This window comes from Rhineura floridana, chromosome 19 (assembly GCF_030035675.1).
Source record: "Rhineura floridana isolate rRhiFlo1 chromosome 19, rRhiFlo1.hap2, whole genome shotgun sequence".
Lineage (NCBI taxonomy): Eukaryota > Metazoa > Chordata > Lepidosauria > Squamata > Rhineuridae > Rhineura > Rhineura floridana.
The window spans coordinates 18,436,246-18,458,291 of record NC_084498.1 but is presented as its reverse complement, the minus strand read 5'-3'; the positions used below and the strand labels follow the sequence as shown (position 1 = coordinate 18,458,291).

The following is a 22,046-nucleotide window of genomic DNA, read 5'->3' as shown; positions in this document are numbered from 1 at the left end:
CTTTAAGATAAGTTGGCCAACATTCCCCCCTCAAACACACACACACACTTCTGTTTTAACAACAAAAAAGCAATTGCTTCAAGCAGTTGCCTACTTGCTCTCAGCAGTCTTGCCACATTCCTGAAGACAAAGGGCCCCTTGGAATATCATGATGTAACAGCATTCCCGGAGGGATTTTTATATCCCAGGGCTGCTTGAAGCAGTGGCAAGGCTTTGGAGGTGGAGGGAAAGAGGTTAAAAGGGGGGGGGAAACACTGACAGACTCATCTTATCTTAAAGATAAGAGCCCCCTGGACATTCTTACCGTCTGCTCACTACCTGAACAGGGGGCATATTCACCTTACTTGCTGGACGTTCAGCTGTGCTCCTCCAACTCCACCCTCTTCAGCCAACTGAAGTTCTCCAGCTCTGAATGCAATGATGCCTGGTGCCCATTGGGACTAGCAGGGCAGAAGGCAGGGATGCCAACAGTAGGGGGAGCCAGAACCAATGAACAGGCAGAGGCAACTCATTCTACTTTTATCCCCATCCTCTTCCAACACTGAGACCGAGGAAGCCGATAGAAAGAGCCACTCCCAGGTTTGATTGGAGGAATCAAGACTGAGACTGGTGGGGAACCACCCCATTTGCCCTGATAGAGCAACCACCAATGCTTAAATGACTCTGCCCATTCTCCCTTACCACCCTCTATGCTAGGGGCAGGGTGTCATGGCCCTAGACCATGATTCCTCACAGGCAGAGTCCTCTGGCAACCACAGCTCCAATGAGGAGATGGGTCCACTCCTTGGTCCATCTTGTATGAGTGCATGGGCCCTGGGGCCTGTCTCCCCTCCATGAGCTCCAAGAAGACAGCTCTGCCACCAGATTCTGGTGGTTGGTCCAGGGACCCCTCAGTGGAGCAGGATTGCTCTGCGGAGTGATCCGCACTGCTGGAAACCCCATTACCTTAGAGAAGCCAATGGCTGCAGAAAGCGACACTGGCCATGAGGCAGCACTCCAGTCAGTTACTACCTCTAGCTCAGGTATTCAACTTAAGTCAATTGATCCAGGACCTCACTGAAACAACATGGATGTTTGGTCCCAGCTGCAGGAGCACTATCCATGGTCCTGAATCCACAACTTAACATCCCTCCAAGGTACTGACATTTCTCTTGCCTTACCCAGACTGGAACAAGTTCCCTATCCTCACTTCAGTGACCACCCCTCCCTCCCATGGCATGAGGGACCTTTTTCAGCCGACAGTTAGAATGCATATGTTGTTGTTGTTGTTGTTGTTGTTGTCGTTGCTGCTGCTGCTGCTGTATAGGGCTTAACCTCAAGATTGTTCCTTGCTGAAACGACATTGGAGCTCTGTGTTCCTAGAGCACAGACGGAGCGCTGCATTCAGCCTGAACCATGCCTTGTCTTGCCTCAGATGGCCCTGTACCCAGCCTGAGTTCTGCTTTGCTGTGCCTCACTTCACCAGAGCAGGACGCATCCTCTGTGCAACTATCCTAGCTTTGGTTGACTGACCCCCCACTCTGGCCCATTGTCAGCAATCCCACACTAGCAACAAGCAATGTGCAAAAAGGCGATTTCAACAGGAGCACAGGAGAGATGGGCATAGTGTGCCGGAAACAAAAAAGGGGGGGATTGATTAGGAGGTTTTGTTTAGCGCACACACACACAAAAAGAAAGCAACCTGTGAAAACAAAGAGTTCAGCCAAAGAGAAATGAGAGCAAAACGGAAACGCCATTTAGAAAAAAAAGAAATACTCCCTAACCAGGCACGCCTTTCAGAAGGAACTCTGGAATTATGTAAAGCTTCTACTGTATGGGCAGGTCAATGAAAGGTGTGCCAGAGCAGGGGGCGATGGAGAGATGACGAAAGAATAACATTTCAATAGGAGATTAGAAATGCTGATTTTAGAAATTAGGCAGCCTCCACAGAGCTCTTGGTGATTCAGTCAGCTGGAATTTAATATTCACAATGCTAAGAGAACCGGGTGCCCCATTGTGTTTTTAAATTAATGATTACCTTAATAAACCTCACTTTACACAAATGAAATAGCAACATGGTAATGCATGAAAAGCTTGCATCTGCTAAACAAACTGGTGATTCAGAGATGTACAAAACTGCCACGTCATCCACATTTCCACCCAGTGTTCTTCGTATGTCCCCAGAAAACCTGCTGTTGGGTCTTGGTGCCAATGCTTTTAGCCTCAGATAGTTTACTGTACCCATAGCGAAGGATGGGTTTCGGTAGCTGGTTCCTATCCATTTGAATTCCAACAGTCCCGCCTTCAGTACCAATCTGCCTTTTTTTTTTTTGTTCCCGATTGTTTGCACAATTGCCGATTCTCGGTTTCTTCCCCAGTAGAAAAAAAACATAACTGCTAATGAAAATGCTAATGAAAATGCTTGTGCTGTAGGCCCTTGTTCCACTGAATTAAGTTAAGAATGCATCAGCTTAGAGGAGAACAGATTACAAAGACAATAATGTAAAATTCGGAACTGATTTTTTTAAAAAAACAAACAAACACGTGCCGATGACAGCCGCCAACTTGCCATAAGAAATCAGTGCTGGTCCGAAGGCAATAGGGCTTGTTGGATTATGTCAGCATCCGGTAACAAATCCGATTAGGTGAATATTCTCCCCCATCCTTACCCACAGGCTCCTCATCTTGGCTCACCCCAGTTCCTACTTTCTGGCCATGGGAGTAGAGTGTCTCCTTCACTGGTTTCTTTCCTCCTCACTGTGATTGACACTGAGTTTTTCCCCTCATCAGGTACTGTTTAAAGCTTGTGCCTGGCAAGGGTGCAAGCCCCTGGCATGAGCCGAGGTACAAGGGTCAAAGGGCTCTCGCTCTGCATCTCTCAGCCAAGGACGAGCGCAATCAGAGCATGAGACGGAGAGTACATTAACAGAGTGTCAATCCAGGCAGCATGACTATGGAGACAGAAGAAAGGAAGAACTAAATGGCTGTAGGACAATAGTGGTATTCCAGTTGTGGAACACCCCCCTTCTGAAGACACAGATGGCTATGTTATTGTTGGGAGTTCACTGTTGGATGGGAATTTATTTGTTTTTTTCTAGCTTTTGGTGAGCCTTGAGTCTTTGTTTTATAGTAAGTACTGGTTTTTGTGGTTTTATTATCGATATTGATGTATTACTGTTGTTGTTGTTGTTGTTAAATTTATACCCTGCCCAGGTGGCAAACATAAACAAAACAATTCAACAAGAAAAAGAAAAGCATTCTACAATGCAGCTAAAAACATGCCAAAACACAATTACAATTAAAAACATTCTGACACAGTGAAAACAGTTTCCTGTTATACTAATTGGCTTCCGTGATTTGTAATGATATGATTTTTTAAAGACAATGTAAACCCCTTTGAAGTTACTTGTGACAAAAAGTGGTATATAAACACAATAAATAAAATAAACAGATTGTGGCAAGCTACATGTGCACTCTCTGGTCCACTGAGATATCTTGCAAGATGTCCATATCTGAGTTGACTTTGGGACTGAGCTACAGCTGCCAGACAACAACAATAATTTCACACATAGTAGCGCTGGATGCTTCTCCTGCAACCCACATTTCCAGCACTACTTGCGCATCATCTAGTGATTCCCTGCATAATGGCTACCAGGAACAGTAGTGAAACTAACAACTTTCTTCCTGTTTAAGAGAAGAGCCTTCCCTGGAAAGATAAAACTGACAAGTACCTGATCAATTTCATGCAGCGAATGAAACTTCCTCAGAGTGGCTGCAGAGATGGGAGAAAGTTTGACAGTTTTACTATACCCTTTGTTCAGCTTCAGAGAAATTTGCACAAGGCACTGTCCCTCTGAGCTGCGTGCACATTTACACATTGAACTGTATCGATTTTCTTTTTTAAAAAATCCAATCAGCATGCATGAGCATTTGTGTACCCAGACAACAATACGTCCCCCCTTGAAGGAAATCAATTCTATCCGATTTAAGCCTGAGGAAGGCCTCAAATACTTGTCTGCACCAGCAGATAGACAATATCAGCAGTGTAAATCAAACCAGATTTCCAATCAGATCAAATTAAGCAGAGCGCTTTAGTCTACTTTAATTGCGCAAACCTAAATTTCTGGTAAATAAATGTAAATGTACTGCTTTCAAGTTGATCCCCACTTATGGCGTCCCTATGAAAAGGGTTTTCATGGTAAGCGGTATTCAGAGGGGGTTGACCATTGTCTTCCTCTGAGGCTGAGAGGCAGTGACTGGTCCAAGGTCACCCAGTGAGCTTCATGGCTATGTGGGGATTCGAACCCTGGTCTCCCGGGTCGTAGTCCAGCACCTTAACCACTACACCACACTGGCTACCTCCTACAAAACTAAGTCTAGAGGGCATCCATATTGAAGTATAAAAGCCCAGTGGTGTAGTGGAGGGGACCACAGGGCGGCACAACCCCAGGACAATTTTTCAGAGCAGGAGGATTGACATCATCCGCCTGGCTGGCACTGCAGGGTAACTGATGGGCTCTCCTTGCTCTGGCAAGTGAATGAGACAACAAAGAGGTTTTCAAGTTTGTTTGTAACAGATTAGCAGAAATGAAGTGTGAGAGTGAGAAAAAGAATCAAGCAGGGGCTCCATACTTCTTTCTAAGGAAAGGGGTTCTTGCTTCATTCTAGCAGTTTAAATGGTAACGTATCTTTGCAAGATTGTTTGCATTTCTAATTGCAAGCAAAAAAGGTTGCATTTAAGCAGGCTGAAGATCTTTTGTTAAAGCCCAGTGTAGTTTACAAGCTGAACCCTAGAAGTCAGTGTACTGCTAAGTTACATCCCAGTGTGATGCAGATAGATGGACAACACAGTTGGGCTCCCCTGGAAGCCAAGAGGCTCTGGTACTTCAACACTGGAAAAAGCGTACCACATCCCCCTTCCCAACTGTTCAGTGGGCTAGTTGTTATTGTATGCTTGCCATTATTGTATTTAATATGTAATTTCAATATTTTACATTGTACTTTGTATTTTATATTGTTTTACATTGTATTTTTGGTCCTCGCTGTAAGCTGCTTTGAGTATTTCTGTAACAGAAAAGCAGGGTACAAATATTAAACCTAATCTACTCTTCTCAACTCTTGCAACATACAAGAATCCAAACTTTTGTATATGCCAACAAGCAAGTAGGCACTCAGGCAATTGGGCTCTATATTTATGGACTTTCCCCCATATCTTCCTATTTTCCTCCATATTTGTGGACTTTCCCCCATATCTTCCTATTTTCCTCTATATTTGTGGACTTTATTTTCCTGTTTTCCTCCATATTTATGAACTTTCCCCAAATTTTCCTATTTTTCCCCATCACACACGCGCCATCTTCTCCCCTCCCCAGCTCCATGATTGTATGTTTGTATAATAATGATTTTGTCTTTTGCTTGCTTCCTAGTTCTTCATTAATTCTTTTTTAAATGGTGTTTTCAAAAGGAAAGAAAAAAGTATAAATAATTTTTAACACGCACCTGAGTTATGACGGCAAGCAAGCAGGGGCTTGCTGAAGGCAGGCCAGGGTTGGTGGGGCAGTGCTCCATCAGCCCTAATGGTCCACCCCCCTTGCTCCTTCCTAAGGAGCCTATAGCATCCTATGTCAAGTCACTGGTATTTACAGTACTTTGCCATTTAGAGACATTCCCTCCCCCAGCAAAACCAAAAATCCACCACTTTTGCCTGTCTCCATTTCTGAGCCAGCAGGAGCTATATGGAATATGTATAAATCAGGCACAGCTCCCTGTCAACCTCTCCCCATCATCTCAGTGCTGTCCGTGTGCCAACATCCTTTGCTTCATAGTGACTAGAGCACCTCTCTCCATCAGGGTTGGCGGGGCTTTCGTCCAAATGTAATTATTCTTTTTCTTATTTCAAAATAAGACTGGGGACAATATATCAAGTGCTCTGCTAAAGATGAAATGCACTGTACATCTGCTAAAATGCCTTTGTTCCCTAATTTTGTAATTCTCATTTAAAAAAAAAACTAATTAACATTTATTCAGTGGTGTTTGTTCGCCATTATTATTACTGTTGTTGTTGTTGTTATTACTATTCAATGGGTGTGTTATTCCCTTGAAAACTTAATCTTTTCTTCTTTTGTTGTGTGGGCTTGTTCCTGCCCCCCCCCACATTGAACTGAAATGAATTTGGAAATGAAGTCATGCTTGTGCCATAATTCCCATGAAAAAGGGATTTTGACACATCGAGTATTAGGTTTAGGGTCAATAAAATCATGGCTTTATTAGCACACCAATTTATGTTAAAAATTAAGTCTGTAAAGCCAAACATTTTACCACCAAAACAAGTATATCGCTAAGTGGCTTTAACATCAGATACAACCCTAGGGTAGGAAAATGACAGGGAAATGCACTGAACTGTGTGGGATGAACAGATGATTGAGACGAAGATGTATAATCAGGATGTACACAGGGGGAATGCTCATTGTAACCACCCTACAAACAAAGCAGAACAAATAATAAAGACTGGATATTAATCTAACCTCCGTGTAAGCTTTGGGCAAGCAATTCAGGATAAACACAAGATGAATGCTTATTGCCATATAACCACATCAGAAACAGATCGGAATGAATGAGCTGCAAACAGTGCAAAACATAGGGCCAGCACCAGCCTGCTGTGGGTCCTCAGACACCAGCATGTTGTGGCCCCCTGCACATGTGTGCATGGACACACACTGAAATATGCCCAGTTGTGCCACCTCGCACATAAGCACTGATGCGCAAGGTGAAGCGATCAGGCATATGTAAGCACCCACCAGCAGCATGTGCATGTAGGAGTGCTGTTGGTTGAGACAGCAGAGCTTCTGCTCTGCAATCCATGCCACCATCTGGTCACAGCCCACAGCCCAATGCTGGTGGGGATCACGGAGCAGGAGCTCCACCCTCCCCAGCCACAGGGGCCCTTGGTCAGTGCCCGACCTGGCCACCTACTGGTGCCAGGCCTGATAAAAACATTTCACTTCCAGCTATTAGCTTCAAATGGCAAATTCTAGTTGTGTATTTATTGCACTTTGAAAATCGGCCAGGAGACACTCCTGGAAAAGATTGCATCTAACTGTGATGGTGTCATCAAAATGGCTACTACACTATATGCTTTTCCAATGATACTGCACACATTAATATTGCTAAAGTAGTTCTTGAAATAATATGCTTTATTTTTCAAATAAAGCATAGGGCATAGCGGCCATTTTGGTGATATCATCACAGCTAGAAGTAATCTTTTCCAGGAGTGTCTCCTGGCTGATTTTCAAAGTACAATAATATACAACTATAATCTGCAATTTGAAACTAATGGGTGGAAGTGAAATGTTTTTACACTAACAGTGTGCATTAAACACCCAATAAAGACCTGGCATAGTTTAACTGATGCATGAACTCTGTGCAAGCAAATCGGGATGAATGCTCTATAAACAGGTCCTCTGGAGGGTCCCAAAGTTCTTCCTAAATTTGACACCCAGAACTGGGCATGTTTTATTATTGAACCATTCTTTGGCTAAGTCACTCAATGCTGTTTTAAGGAGTGACATTGCATTAACTCCAGAGATCATCACTTTGGGCCTCAATAGCAAGTCAGAAAACTATGACGATTTTTTTATTCTTTGTTCTCATATTCCAGGACTGAGCCCTGAAGCTTGGGGTGTGGGGAACAATCCAGAGGCCAAGATTAGGAGGGCCACGGCTTTAAAAGCCCTGAATGAAACAACAGGAGTGTGTGCACAGCCAAATCTCTGTGTGGTTACAGATGTGCCAAATGACATATTCCAAAGATGAGGAGTTAATTGACGCTAGAAATAGTATTGCACAGACACCAAGAAGACAGAGCAACTTAATTCTCCCATTAAAAACACAGTCTAGCCGTGTTGTGACTCACGTGCACGCATTAGAATTCAGGGGGAAGATCTATCACTGGAGCGATGAGCAAAAAGAGATGGGGGGATTGGTTATTTTGCAAGTCGATTAACCCAGTCGGATAATTTGATTTCAGGCTATCGGGAGACTTCCCTGCTTTTATGTTTGGGAGAGCGCCAGGTTGCATGCAGCTAATTAGGTCTAGAGATTGGAGTGCAGAAAAGCTTGGGCGGGTTTATTTTATTTTATTTTTCAAAAAAAAACCATGCATGCAAACGCACAACAGTGTAGATCCACATCTGCAACCGCAGCAACTGTTTGTGCAACTTGAGGCCATGTTCTCTCACCTCTCTCCCTCTGTGGATTGATGAGGGCAACTTCCATTCCTGCTGGGAGGGAGTAACGCTACCAAATGCCTTAAAGCCAAGTGGCTACACCTGAATCACACAATTAATATCTGCCATATGGAATGCTGTCGCTTGCATTGTTCCCTCTGCTGTGAACAAATCCTTACTGCTAGAGCAAAAAGAGAGAGTAAAATGTCAAACGGGGTTCCAAACACGCCTTCTTGCTCGGGATTTCTCCATGCTTGGAGACAAAGGCACTCCCTGCATCGCTACTGTAGATGGATGACACTTGGTGTATCTTCTGGTGCTCTCGTAAGCAAAGTCCTGCTGGATCAGGCCAAAGGCTCATCTAGCCCAGCATCCTGTTCCCATAGTGGACAACCAGATTCCTATGGGAAGCCCACAAGCAGACCCTGGGTGCACCAGCACGCTCCCAACTTTGGATTCCCAGCAACTGCTGTCCATAGGTGTGATGCCTCTGACAGCGGAGGTGGAACATTGCCATTAGGATGAGTAGCCGTTGATGGCCTTCATGAACTTGCCTAATCCTCTTTTAAAGCTACCCAAGTTGGTGGCCACTGCTACATCTCATGGGAGCGAATTCCATAGTTTTCTGGGGAGTAAAGCACCAACGCATGTTACAAATGACCTGAACTGGGGGTGGGGGGTAGACAGAAAGGCAATATATTCTTTCCTCTGCTGATTCCTCCTCTAAAGTGTTTGTTGCTTTTCACAGGCTTTGCTCCTCTCCTTCCTCCCTTTTCTTCCTGTCTTTGTTCTCAGTTAGTTAGTAATGGCTCCCTTAGTGGAAGCCACAAGACTGCTTCAGCAAGTATGAATTTACCTCTTTGTAGTAATAAACCTTAAGTTTCTTTATTCTTTCAATCACCAGCCTTAACAGACCAGTTACTTCTGCGCTCCGCTGCAATGTAAATCTACCAAAAACTCTTAACCAGTTTAACTATGCACTGTGTGAAGAAACCCTGTCCTGAATCTTCCAACATTCAGCATTCTTTTCCAAGAGCACTACAGCCTTGATCAGCAACAGGTTTCACTACCAGGCTGCCCTCAGGGCAGATACTGGGTGGCAGGGCAGGCAGAGATGACTGCAGTTTCGTACGGCTCCTTTACAAAATTCTCTCTGGTGGGATCCCTCCTCCATTGGTGGGCTCGTCCACAAGCATACTTGGGGGCAATGGCAGGCAGGTATAAGCCATCATTTCCCACAATGCTCTGCAGCAGTGCTGCATCGAGGACACCAGAAGGAAATTAAATGGTACCTTGCAATCGAGGGTGGGGCACTGAGGTCCCCAAGAGCTGCCAAAGGGTGGTGGGTGCTGATGCCAGGCCTGAACTCAGGATCCCATTCATCTGCTCAGGGCTCCCACTGGGAGGAAGGGCAGGATATAAATTTTGTTATTGTTTGTTATTGTTATTGATGATGGTGATGATGATGATCATCATCAGCCTCCCAAAGAACTCTGGAACTCAGCAAGTCTTCAATTAAGTGAAGTGGCAGTACTACATTTTAAGTACAGATTATCTCCAGGCCTGTAAAGAACCTTGTTTTTTTTTAACAATGTTAATATTTTGTTATTTAAATTTTTGTGCACTGTATTCTTTTCTGATGTGTATTTTGTATTTGGGGGGTGGTGGTTGTGAGCCGCCTTGAGGGCCTTTTGGCCAAAAGGTGGCATAGAAATAGAATTAATAAATAAAAATAAATTAATTAATTAATAATCGTTTCCTGTTTCATCTGAACTGGGAAAGCATAGCTATCAGCTGCAGATCAAGCCAGGAAGTCTTCAGTTAACTATCGTTTCCCATTATGGTTGAACCAGGAAACTATGGTTACTGGCTTTGGAACAAGGCTGGTATGAAGCCATGGCTTGAAGCTGCGGATATGAAACGGTGACCTGCAGTTTCCCAGTTCAGATGCAACGGGAAAGCTTTCTTTCCTGGTTGGCACGAAGGCAAGTGTGAAGTAGCTGCAAGTGGGGATGCCAGCCTCATTTGCCTCTCATCTTATGATGCTGATATGTTGAAAGTGGGAGACCTTTTTCAACCCAAGGGCTGCATCCCCTTTGGGGCAACCTTCCAGGGATCACATGCCAGTGGTTAGTGGGGCAAGAGGAAAAAGTAGACGAAAAGCAGGCAAAAATTCAACAAACATGAATTTTACCTTTGCACGGTGAACTAGTTTCTTACACGCACACACTCACACACACACCCCTCTATCCTCCATCCAGACAAGTAAGAGGCATTATTAGAGTTCAAGACTAGAGTTCAGCCAGGCAAAAACACTTAAGGAGGGTGCAAAGCAGAGCCGGTGGTAACATAACATAAGAAGTTGCCTTACACCAAGTCAGAATGTTGGTCCATCTAGCTCAGTATAGTCAGCACTGACTGGCAGAGGCTCTCCATGATTTCAGACGAGTCTCTCCCAGCTCTGCCTGGAGATGCCAGGAATTGAACCTGGGACCTTCTGCGTGCAAAGCAGATGCTCAACCACTGAGCTACAGAGAGGAATGGGCCCTGGGTCCCATTGCCCAAATGCAGCCATTTAGAGCAGGACTTTACTCATCTTCCCCCCCCCACCCCCCAGCCTTCACCTTGGAACATTATACACAAAACTCAAGAAGGTTCACTTCCCTATCAATTGAAAGCCATCCATTTTAATCTCAAATCACTCTGTAGAGAGCAGGGAGTGGCTCCAGAGGAAAAGTCCAGTCTAACATGGTAGTTGTTGGTGTGGCTGATTTTAAAAAGTAAAAAAGCAAGGCAACCCATCTCAGAGGGCTAATAAGCACTATCTGTGAGAAGCAAATGTACCGGGTCTCACACTGGATGTCGGGAATAATCAATCTCTTCATGCACAGGCATTGAAATACCAAAAAAAAGATACATTTTAATGAGAAGTCTCCCAGAGCCCCATCGTCCGAAGTGATGGATTCTGGCATGGAGACATTACGGCAGTGTTGCCAAACAGAACCGTCTTTGTTCCATCCTGCTGCAGAGTGTTGCCGCCTGACTGAAGAGGCGGCAGCGGTGTCGCGAACCCTGCCAATTAATTTTGCAACTCCGGGGGCAGGAGACACCTACCAGTCTCGGCCGAGGCTCGTCATGCGCTCTTCTAAACCTGCGGCCAAAACTCATGCTCCCCTATTACAGCGGGGTGCAAATTGAAGCGAGGTTGCCGGGAAATCAGATCTGAGCTCAGAGGATAATTGCAATGCCTTGTCCAGACAACCAGGCCAAGGGAGACAAGAGGCAGTGATAAATCTATTCCAGGCTAGGAAAATGGCCCGCACCTGCGGCACAGCAAAACGCCACAGGTGCTCGAGAGGAAGGCAAAATCGCTTTGCAGCCTACGCCAGTTACGCTGGAAAAATTTGTTTAACCATAAACAGGCTTTAGGTGATTTGACGCAGACAAACCAGCCCTATTTCAGGGTTGACGCAGTCGTTCTAATTCCTACGCACCCGCAGCTTCTGAGTCTGCTCGACTCGAGAGGCAGCCAAAGAGGGAATAAGAGGGCACCAAAGGCTTCTTCGCTCCCTAGCTGATGGACAGCCAATGTGCTGCCCTCTCCAGCTGTCGCTGGGCCACAACTCCCATCCCTGGCCATTGGTCATGCTTGCTGAAGCTGATGGGAGCTGCCGGCCAATTTTGACAGGGAGACGCCTCCCCCCCAACCTGTTCAGAGTTGGCCCACAGTGATGGAGAAACAACACCCAGCAGGCTTGAAGCCTCTGTTCACCAGCTGACAAGTGGAGGGTTAAATCCTCCTGGCTGCACCCTTAACAAACTACAGTTTCCAGGATTCTTTGGGGTGGAGGAATGTGCTTTAAATGCTGTTTAATGCAAAGCCCCATTCATCTTTATGGATCATCCCAAGTCACATGCACAAGAACTTACAAACCTAGTATACAGTACAAGCATCCCCTGCGTCTCCAGGGGAAAAGATACCTGCTCTGTGGATCAGCCACTGCGAGCCTTGGATGATGGTCATCCAAAGCATCTGAAGGGCACCAGGTTGGCTAAGGCTGCTTTAGATAGTCTAGGAAACTTGGTATTCACATAACCATCCTTAAAATAAAATAAAAACCACAGAGGCAACTGCTCTATTGTTGCTTTTTGCTTACAAACTGAAAAAAGGTTTTCGAGTCTTTTTAAAAAAATTATCTGACCTCATGAAAAATTTAAAAATAAATCTCTCCTGCTCTTAAACCCCAAATCCTGGACTGTTCAAAACAGGAATAGCTTTTAACCATAATAAAAAGACGTTTTAAACAAAACTTTACATAAAACAGAGAGTTGCACACAACAGGATCCAAAGTGCTTAGGACAAAATAAACTCCATCCCTTTATTTTATTCAGGAGCCGAATAAAGTGGTATTCAATGTTTTGATATAAAATCTCTCCAGTTGGAAAATGCTTCCACTGAATTGTGGCAGAATACCATTCAAAGTTTCTTTTCTGAGGATGGAATCACTCATCAAAATAAGACAGCTTAGGCACTATACATTTAAAGCAGGACCATACCATGGCTTGCCCCAAAGAATCTTGGAACTGTAGTTTGTTAAGGTGTCAGAGAGTGGTTAGGAAAGTCCCCTATTCCCCCCACACAGCTACAATTCCCAGAATTCCCTGGGAAAAGAGATCTGATTGTTAAAGCACTCTGGGAATCATAGCTCTGTGAGTAGAGTAGGTGTCTCCTAACATCAACCCACAGCACCCTTAACTAGGAATGGGTGAGAATTTTGATTCAGTTCACATTTCAAGCAGAATTGATGAAATTCACAATTTCAGAAACAATATGGGAACAGAAATTCGCATTTATTAGAATTTTGGGATGCAGTTAGCCAACTAAATAACATTTATAAAAATGCTTGTATTAGGGGAAAGTGTGCATAAAAATGAATATATGAGTGAAAATAACATGCAAAAAGGCATGTGATGAGAAATAGCTTGCAAAAATGTGTACCTTTGTCAAAAGTGACTGCAAAAATGTGTTTATTTGGAGAAATTTGCACTACAATGGTGGAGAATTTTCATGAGGATTTTTTTTTAAAAAAAAAAATTGCAGGTCACTGTAGAAATGTAGAGGACTGAATTGGGAAAAAATGAGAAACTGAGAGAACCAAAAGAGACAGATCTTTCCATCCCTACCCTTAACAAACGACGGTTCTCTGGATTCTTTGGGGGAAGCCATGACGGTGTATAAAGCGGTGTGATTCTGCTTTAAATGTATAGTGCAGATGAGGCCTAAGAAATACAAGGGGGATAAAAGGGGGTGGGAGGGGAAGAGAGGAAGAAAGGGGGAAATAAAACCATGATGGAGGTTCAAACAAACGTTTATGCAGAGATGGTGCACCCCTTGCCAGCTTTGGCACTAAACCAGATACATTCAGTGACAAACGACGGGAAGAGCTGAGCTGGGCTGACATGGTTCAAAATTAATAGATTGATTGATTGATTGATTTATATCCCACCCTTCCTCCCGGCAGGAGCCCGGGGCAGCAAACAAAAGGACTAAAAACACTTTAAAACATCATAAAAACAAACTTTAAAACACATTAAAACAAAGCATCTTCAAAACGTTGAAACATAAAAAAAAAGCTTTCAAAACATCGTCTAAGATTTAAAACATTTAAAAAAAAAGATTTAAGGACATCTTAAAAAGCAATTCCAACACAGACACAGACTGGGATAGGTCTCAGCTTAAAAGGCTTGTTGAAAGAGGAAGGTCTTCATCGGGCGCCGAAAAGATAACAGAGATGGTGCCTGTCTAATATTTAAGGGGAGGGAATTCCAGAGGGGAGGTTCATCATGCTAAAGGTCCATTTCCTATGTTATGCAGAACGGACCTCCTGATAAGATGGTATCTGCAGGAGGCCCTCGCCTGCAGAGCGCAGTGATCGACTGGTATATAATTTGGTCTGGGTTGTTTTGAGAATCAAAAGGAACTATTGTAGGAAATCAAAAATAAATGCCTGGAAGGTGCTGAAGTAAGAACTAAATCCACCTGCACAGAGAAAGAGGGAAAGATGCAAGACTAGTTTTTGGTTTTTTTAAGGGAAACGAATAGGAACTAGCTTTGCATTCGATATACAGGAATACCTCGCTATATGGACCTTCACTTTACGGACGCGAGTACGGACATATTTAGTAGCACCGTTTACGCACGCTCGCTTCGCAAAAATGGACACTTAACGGCATGACGCCACCGCCCGATCAGTTTCCAACTACAAACTTTTTCTTAAAATAAGGCCTACTGTGTTTATTTTAGTTATAAATGTGTTATTTACATCAGTTATGCCCATATATGATGATTGCAGTGCAGTATATGCATCAATAAGTGAAAAAAGGAAGGGCTTCACTTTAAGTACATTTTCGGTTTACGTACTCGCTCAGGACCCATTGCGTATGTTAATGCGGGGTATTCCTGTACTGCTGGGCTTTCAAAATGTAGCTACTCAGTCGCAAGGTACCCAAAGGGGGCGGGGTAACTGCTGTCAAAAGCCGATCCCAGCAACTAAGGCCCAGGCCCCCACAGACATGTCAAGCAATATCATACCACTTTAAGCAGTCATGGCTTTCCCCAAAGAATCCTGGGAACTGTAGTTTGTTAAGGGGGCTGAGAGTTGTTGTTAGGAGACCCCTACTCTATTCACAGATCTACAATTCCCAGAGCGGTTTAACAATCAATCTCTTTTCCCAGGGAACTCTGGGAATTGTAGATGCATGGGGGGGGAGAAATAAAGGTCTCTCCTAACAACTCTCAGCACCTGTAACAAATGACAGTTCCCAGGATTCTCTGGGGGAAGCCATGACCATTTAAAGTGATATTCCCTCACAGAGCTATAATTCCCAGAGTGCCATGGGAAGATGGAATGATTGTTGAACCACTGTAGCACTGGACACTGTAGACATGCACGTGGGGCACTGCTCCACCCACCTCAATCTGCCCTCAGCCAACTCGCCTGCCTTCTTACTCACAACCAATCAGGGGATGGCTCTGCCTGTCATTGGCTCTGGCCCACTTCCTGTTGGCCTCCCCGGCTTCTGCTCTACCACTCCCAATGGGCACCGGCCACCGTGGTCTGTGACAGGAATAGGGGTCTCCTAATTGCTCTCAGCACCCTTAACAAATGACAGCTCCTGGGGGAAGCCATTACGGTTTAAAGTAGGACAATGATGTTTTAAATGTATGATGCAGATGGAGGCTTGGATAGCTGACCTTTGGCAAAGATCCTTCTGAGGGGTCATGACATGTTACCTTTATTTATTAAATATCCCATTCTGCTTACAGAAAAAACTTGGGCAGAACTGTCAGGCAAGAATTGGTTCCACCTTTTGAGTGCCAAGACAACACTGTTTATGTGTTTGACTTGCAGGATCGGGCCGGGCCCAGAAACGGATGAGATGTCCCAGGAAGAGGACCCCAGCTCCATGTGGGATTTTTTGTGTGTGGGGGGGTGAGAGCTCCCTTGCTGATTCAGGATTCCCTTTCCTGGGACCTGCTGTTGCTGCTGTTACCAGGTGGACACTCCCGATACAAGAGGAAATCAAACCTCTCGGGGTTGGTGGGAATGGGACAATCAGGCTTAAGAGTGAAACAAAATGGGGACGCAATCTCACAATAAGTCCCAAGTGCTAGTTACCTACAAATGTGAAACGTGGTGATTGAGGCAGGTGGAGACACCACAGGAACATAGGAAGCCGTCTTATACTGTGTCAGACCATTGATCAATCTAGCTCAGTATCGTCTACACCACTGTTCTTCAAGCTTGGGTCCCCAGATGTTGTCAGACTACAACTCCCATCCACCCCAGCCAGCTTAGTCAATGGCCAAGGATGATGGGAGCTGTAGTCCAACAACGTCTGGGGACCCAAGCTTGAAGAACAGTAGGTCTACACTGACTGGCAGGAGCTCTGGCAGCAGAGACCTTCCAGTACTGCTGGAAAAGTTGCACTTTTCACATGATCTCAAAGCACTGATGCTCTGCTCTTCCGTCTCAGTGCACCCCATCCCTCCTCTTCGCCCACCCTCCATTCACAATGGGGAATTGGCAACGGCACCGTACACCTCATACTTTGGGCAAACTGTTTTGTAGTAACACAGGAACCAGGTTCATTTCAACAAGAGTTCACCTGAACACGGCAAGCAGCCAGGACTTCCACGAAGTTAAAAAATGCTTCATGAAATATCAAAGGAAGAAAGAGTCACAAGAGGAAAAAGATATGTAATCAAGTGCAGGAATTCAATACCGTATTGTCTGGGCTTCGCTCCTTGAAGTTGCTTTAAAGCAGAATCCTCCTTCTTGATGTTAAGCCCAGGGAATTCCTAGCTTGATGAAAACTGTCAAGGAAAAGAAAGGCACATTCAATAATACAACAATGCAAAGGGAATGAATGTGTTCAGAAAAATAAGGCAACCCCCCCTCCATACACACACATACACAATAAAAGTTCCTATGCTTTTAGCATAGCTTTCACAGAAACACAATTCTCCTTTTATGGATTGGATTGCATGTGGAAAGAAAAAGGAGTCCTCTCATCATCTGTCTTCTGGATCCTGAGAAAATTTTTCCTGGGTTAAGAGCCAATATGGTATAGTCCAGGGATGGGGAACTTCAAGTCCTGGGGGGATGTGGCCCTCCAGGCCTCTCTATTTGGCCCTTGAGACTCTCTCCAGACTACATATAGTACACTCCCCATCCACCTCTTCTTCCCAGGCCACACCCCTCATCAACCCTGCTTGGCCCTCTCTCTAACATTTTTTTTGGGAGGGGCTAGTCTGTGTCCTTGAATTCTGATCATACTTCTTGCTTGTCTGGATGGCGGGTAGAGAGGGGTATGTGAGCAACTAGCCTCCAATATATCCCAGTTAATGCCAAAATCAATTATCTAAATCAATTACACAGGCATTAAAAAATAAACATCAGTGGTTAAAAATACACAATAAAACAACCCCATCAAAACAATACAGCAATTGCAACAGGGAGGCTCAGTCTGAGAGCTCGAAACAAGCCTGTGTGAACAGGTGCGTCTTCAAAAGCCGGCAGAATGCCAATACAGATTGCGCCTGTTGTATTTCAGCAGGGAGGGCATTCCACAGCACCAGTGTCACCAGTGCAAAAGGCCGTTTCTGCATCATTGGCCAACCATGGCAAGGCTAAATGGGCTCCGACTGATGCTCCTTACTGGGCGACGGAGGAAGTCAGTCATTCAGGTAACCTGGCACAGAGTTGTTTAGGGCTTTATAACAAGATGTTAAAACTACCCGATGGCTAATAGGTTACACAGTAACCCTCCCACGCCCCACAAGTCCACTCCTTACCTAAATCTAGAAAAAGAAAAAAAAATAACACAAAACATTTGCAAATGAATCTCAAGTTAGTAACCTTCACTCAACCTAGTTGCATTTCCACATTCGTATCCTTGGTGCTGATTGCAGAGTCTGAGGCGGATTCTTAATGAAGACTCCCAGGTCACAGGCCTCCCCCAGGCAATAACTAACAGAGCCATAATGAGTGCTGCACTAGTCATTGCTGAGTGTAACTTCCCCACCCCCCCGGACTCCTCTAGCTGCCCATCACTTCATCGGAGTGGGATGCAGCAGATGCATGAAGGGAAAAAGAAGCATCTCAGAATTTAAGTGGAAGGTACAATTGACACATATTGCCAACTAAAAGGCTAAACGATTTTGATGCTCCGGCTGAGGAACATGTCCAGCAATCAAACTGTCTCCTCCGCTAGGATCCTCTCTGAAATGTCTCTGCATAATTTCCTGTTACAGCAAAGAGTGGAGTTTCTGATGTTGAAACAAGTTTGGAGAGAAATCTCATTAGCCTTCAGATCCATTCAATGTTCCTTTTGATTCTGTTGATCTCTTTATTCTTTCTACTCGTCCCAACAGTCTATGCGCATTCCGTGCATCCTAAAGTGTAATACACTAGCCGGCATTTCTAGCACGAAGGCATTGCCCCCATTTTCTCTTCTTAAACCACATAGACGCCAACATCAATAGGTTTATCTACAAGGCCCATTAAAAAGGTCCCTTTTATCAGCTACGGCTGCCATTCCTGGACAGAGATAGGGCTGCGGTGATTCATTCACTGGTAACCTCAAGATTTGATTATCGCAATGTGCTCTATGTGGGGCTACCCTCGGACCTTGTTGGAATCTCCAGCTGGCGCAGACAACTGCCAGCGCATAACTCCAGTGCTTAAAAGCTTGCGCTGGCCAAATTCAGAGTTCTTGCATTAATTTGCAAGGCCCTTAACAACTTGAATCAAAGGTATCTTAAGGACTGCCTGATCCCTTATATCCCTGTCCGATCATTGAGATCTTTAGGGGACTCTCGTACCTATTTTGAGGCATGCCACTTAGAAATGGTATTGATCAAGCAATATATAAATAAACAAAGCTGCAGCTGATCAGGATGTCACCACAATCAAAGGTGGGACACTGAAATGGCAGAAGGAGACAAGTGAGCCATCACGACACCCTCTTCATGTGGGTTCCCTTCATGCGTGAACTGCTTTTTAGAAAGCATCTCAAAGCCATTTCACAATTAAGAGTAAAGACCATAAGAGCATCCACAATAAAAACAATGTCACATATAAAAATAGTTTCAAATCCAAAACAGATACCAACTGCCATTTAAAAAACAACTCCACTTAGCTTGTTGTTGTTGCTGCTGCTGTTTAATGGATTTATTAGTCGCTTGTTACCTGAAGGACTCCAAGCAATGTACAACATTGCTAAAACAGACATAAATATACCATGCCATAAAACAAATTAATAAAACAACCATCACCCCCATACAGCCACAGACTGCTTTTGCGGCACACTACTGCAAAGCAGCGGCACCTCAGTCTAGCAAATGCCTGGGCAAAAAGATAAGACTTTACCTGGCGCCGAAAAGATGTCAGAGAAGGCGCCAGGCAGACCTCACTGGGGAGTGCATTCCACATATGGAGGGTCTTCAACAGGCATCTAAAAGATAAAAGAGGCAGCGCCTGCCTGGAAATGTAACAGGAGGAAGTTTCAAAGAGTAGGTACCACCGTACAAAAAGCTTGATTCCTACACTGTGTGGAGTGGATCTCCTGCAGAGCACAGTGATTGGTCGGGTATAAAATAAGAGGGGAGATTATGTTTTACTTCCCAACATACCTCTAAACCAGCCTTCCCCAACCTGGTGCTCTACAGAGAGCCAGTAAGGTGTAATGGTTAGAGCGTTGGACTAGACAAATTCATGGAGGATAGGGCTATTAATGGCTACTAGCCACAATTACTATGTTCTACCTCTACCGCCAGAGACAGTATGCCTCTGGATACCACTCGCTGCAAATCACAAGTGGGGTGAGTACTCTTGCACTCAGGTCCGGCTTGCGGGCTTCCCATGGGCATCTGGTTGGCCATTCTGAAAATAGGATGCTGGACTAGATGGGTCACTGGCCTGATCCAACAGGTCTCTTAAGTTCTTTGTGTTTTGCCAGCCTGAATCTTATTATACTGTCTGCCTGTTCCCTTTTTCCCATTCCTTGGCTGCTGTCCATTCTGACGACCTGATCCAAGCCAAAGCAACAACACTCTGAAAAAAAACCCCAAAATTCAGAGTGCCTCACATTTAACAAAACGCAAGCTGTACCTCATTATAAAACAAGGCTCCCTTTCCAATGATATACTTTTATCGTGGGTTTTAATCAACTATCTTACAGCTCTCAGATGAGAAAGGTGAAAGCAAAAAGAAAATCAGGGGGGGAAAGGATAATGGCTTTTCTAATTGCTTGTTCTCTGTCACTTATAACTAATTACCCCAGTCACACTGTTGTAGAGTTTCTGCAGCTTTTTCCTTTTTTTCCCCTTTTGCAACACTCACTCAACTGAAGAATATATCCAAGTATCAAATGAAAAGAAGAAACGTAATTAAGCCATCGTGGTGACAACCGTCTCTAGCACCTAATGTGAAGAAATGTTTTCAGACAATAGAATTTGGCTGGATCAAAATTCCTCAAACAGCCAAACTGCAGGAACAAAGAAATCACCCGTCTTGCACAGAACACGACAACTGTCACACAGTTCATTGCTTGCTGTTCTGTCCGCTTGCGATTGCCCACAAAGACCCCATACTCTTCTCAGACGCTACACCTTTCAAAAGAGAAGACTTGGCCACAGCTAAGGGAAATCCAAAACTGACTAACCTGATGTATTGTCCATGGTGTTGCCTCTGTTTCGACACTATAGTTAGTTCGAAACACAGTTGCCATGTGGTTTACTGGGGCCAATTCATAGAAACACACTTTGGCAGCACTGAAATAACTTCACTGGCTTCCAGTCCATATCCAAGCACAAGTCGAAATGCTGGTGCTGCAGACAGCGCAAACAACGCCATGGTTTGTTTTTGGCTTATTCCTTGTGGTTTGTTTAGGGAAGACAAGCCATGAGCCCAAAGTCGGACAAAACAGAAAGCCAAACCATGGTTTAGCTCTGGGTAGGATGGTAGCAGGAGCACTGGGGGACCAGCAAAGTGGCCATGATTTTTGCTGAGAGTACCCGCATGCTCACGCATTCATGTTTAACCATAGTTTGGCTTTACGTGCCCTAGCCATTGCTAAGAGTCTCATACTGCGAGCCTGGAAGGACAAACACCCGCCAACTATTATGCAATGGCTTGATGACCTGAACGCACTTGCTACATTTGAACATACCTTCTATAAACACCAGTTTTGCCCTGATACATATTTGGATGGCATACATTGATCTATATGTGTAAGCTAAATGGATGTATAGATGTTTGAATGTTTCGTTTATGTGAGCTGACTGGGCTTTTCCCCTTCCCTTCCTTTGTCTTCTTAATGATCAATTGCAGGGGGGACGACATAGTTTGATTTAGTGTTACATGCAAACAGGAGCCCTGTAATCTCCCAGGTAAGGCTGGGAGAGACTCCTCTCTGAAACGCTGGAGACACCTGCCAGTCAGTGTAGACAGTACATTACTTGTGATTCCCAGCAACTGGAATTGAGAAGGGAATGGAAACAAAGCCCTATGAGGAGAGACTGAAAGAACTGGGCATGTGTAGCCTTGAGAAGACAGGGGAGATATAACACCACTCTTCAAGTACTTGAAAGGGTGTCACACAGAGGAGGGCCGGGATCTCTTCTCAATCATCCCAGAGTGCAGGATGTGGAATAATAGGCTCAAGCTATAGGAAGCCAGATTTTGGCTGAACATCAGGAAAAACTTCCTAACTGTTGGAGTGGTACAACGATGGAAGCAATGACCTAAGGAGGTGGTGGGTGTGATGTCCCTATAGTTTGATAACTGTAAATATGGTAACTGCGGGTTTATTAAGCGATATATGGTAAGTGACTGAGTGAGAGGACGGAGTACATGGGCTAGAATGCTGAAGAATGTTGGATGATGATTGGCTGAGTGTTTGAATGGCTGAAGGTATAAATGAGAGGATGACAGTTGAGTCGGGGGGGAGTTGTTGAAGAGAGGGAGTGGATTTGGGTTCTGGGGAGAGGAGAGTTGTTGAGAGGAGTGATTGGCAGTGATTGGCAGAGGGAGGTTTGGATTATATTTGGCTGGTATTTAGACATATCAATCAATCAATAGTTTATTGTATATTGCCATAGGCTGTTACAAAAGGAGTATAGTCATGAATACATTAAAACAAGGGTACAATCTGTGGTTAAAAAGTAAAAAATTAAAACGTTATTTGGAACCACTATTCTTAATAAAACTAGCCCTAAGTGTCTTTGTGGCCAAAGCAAAGTTTGCAGTCGAAATTATTACATGGGGTAGAACTGAA

At 44.4% G+C, this 22,046-nt stretch overlaps 1 protein-coding gene across 9 annotated transcripts in view; it reads right to left on the bottom strand.

The window, feature by feature from the left end:
- The window catches only part of ARVCF (ARVCF delta catenin family member), a 576,381-nt gene that overhangs the window by 326,583 nt on the left and 227,752 nt on the right, over nt 1-22,046 (bottom strand). For all 9 annotated transcript variants that reach the window (XM_061603426.1, XM_061603419.1, XM_061603418.1 and 6 more), the window contains one exon: nt 16,491-16,581. The gene's annotated coding sequence lies outside the window, so the exon portion shown is untranslated. The remainder of the gene's footprint in view (nt 1-16,490; nt 16,582-22,046) is intronic.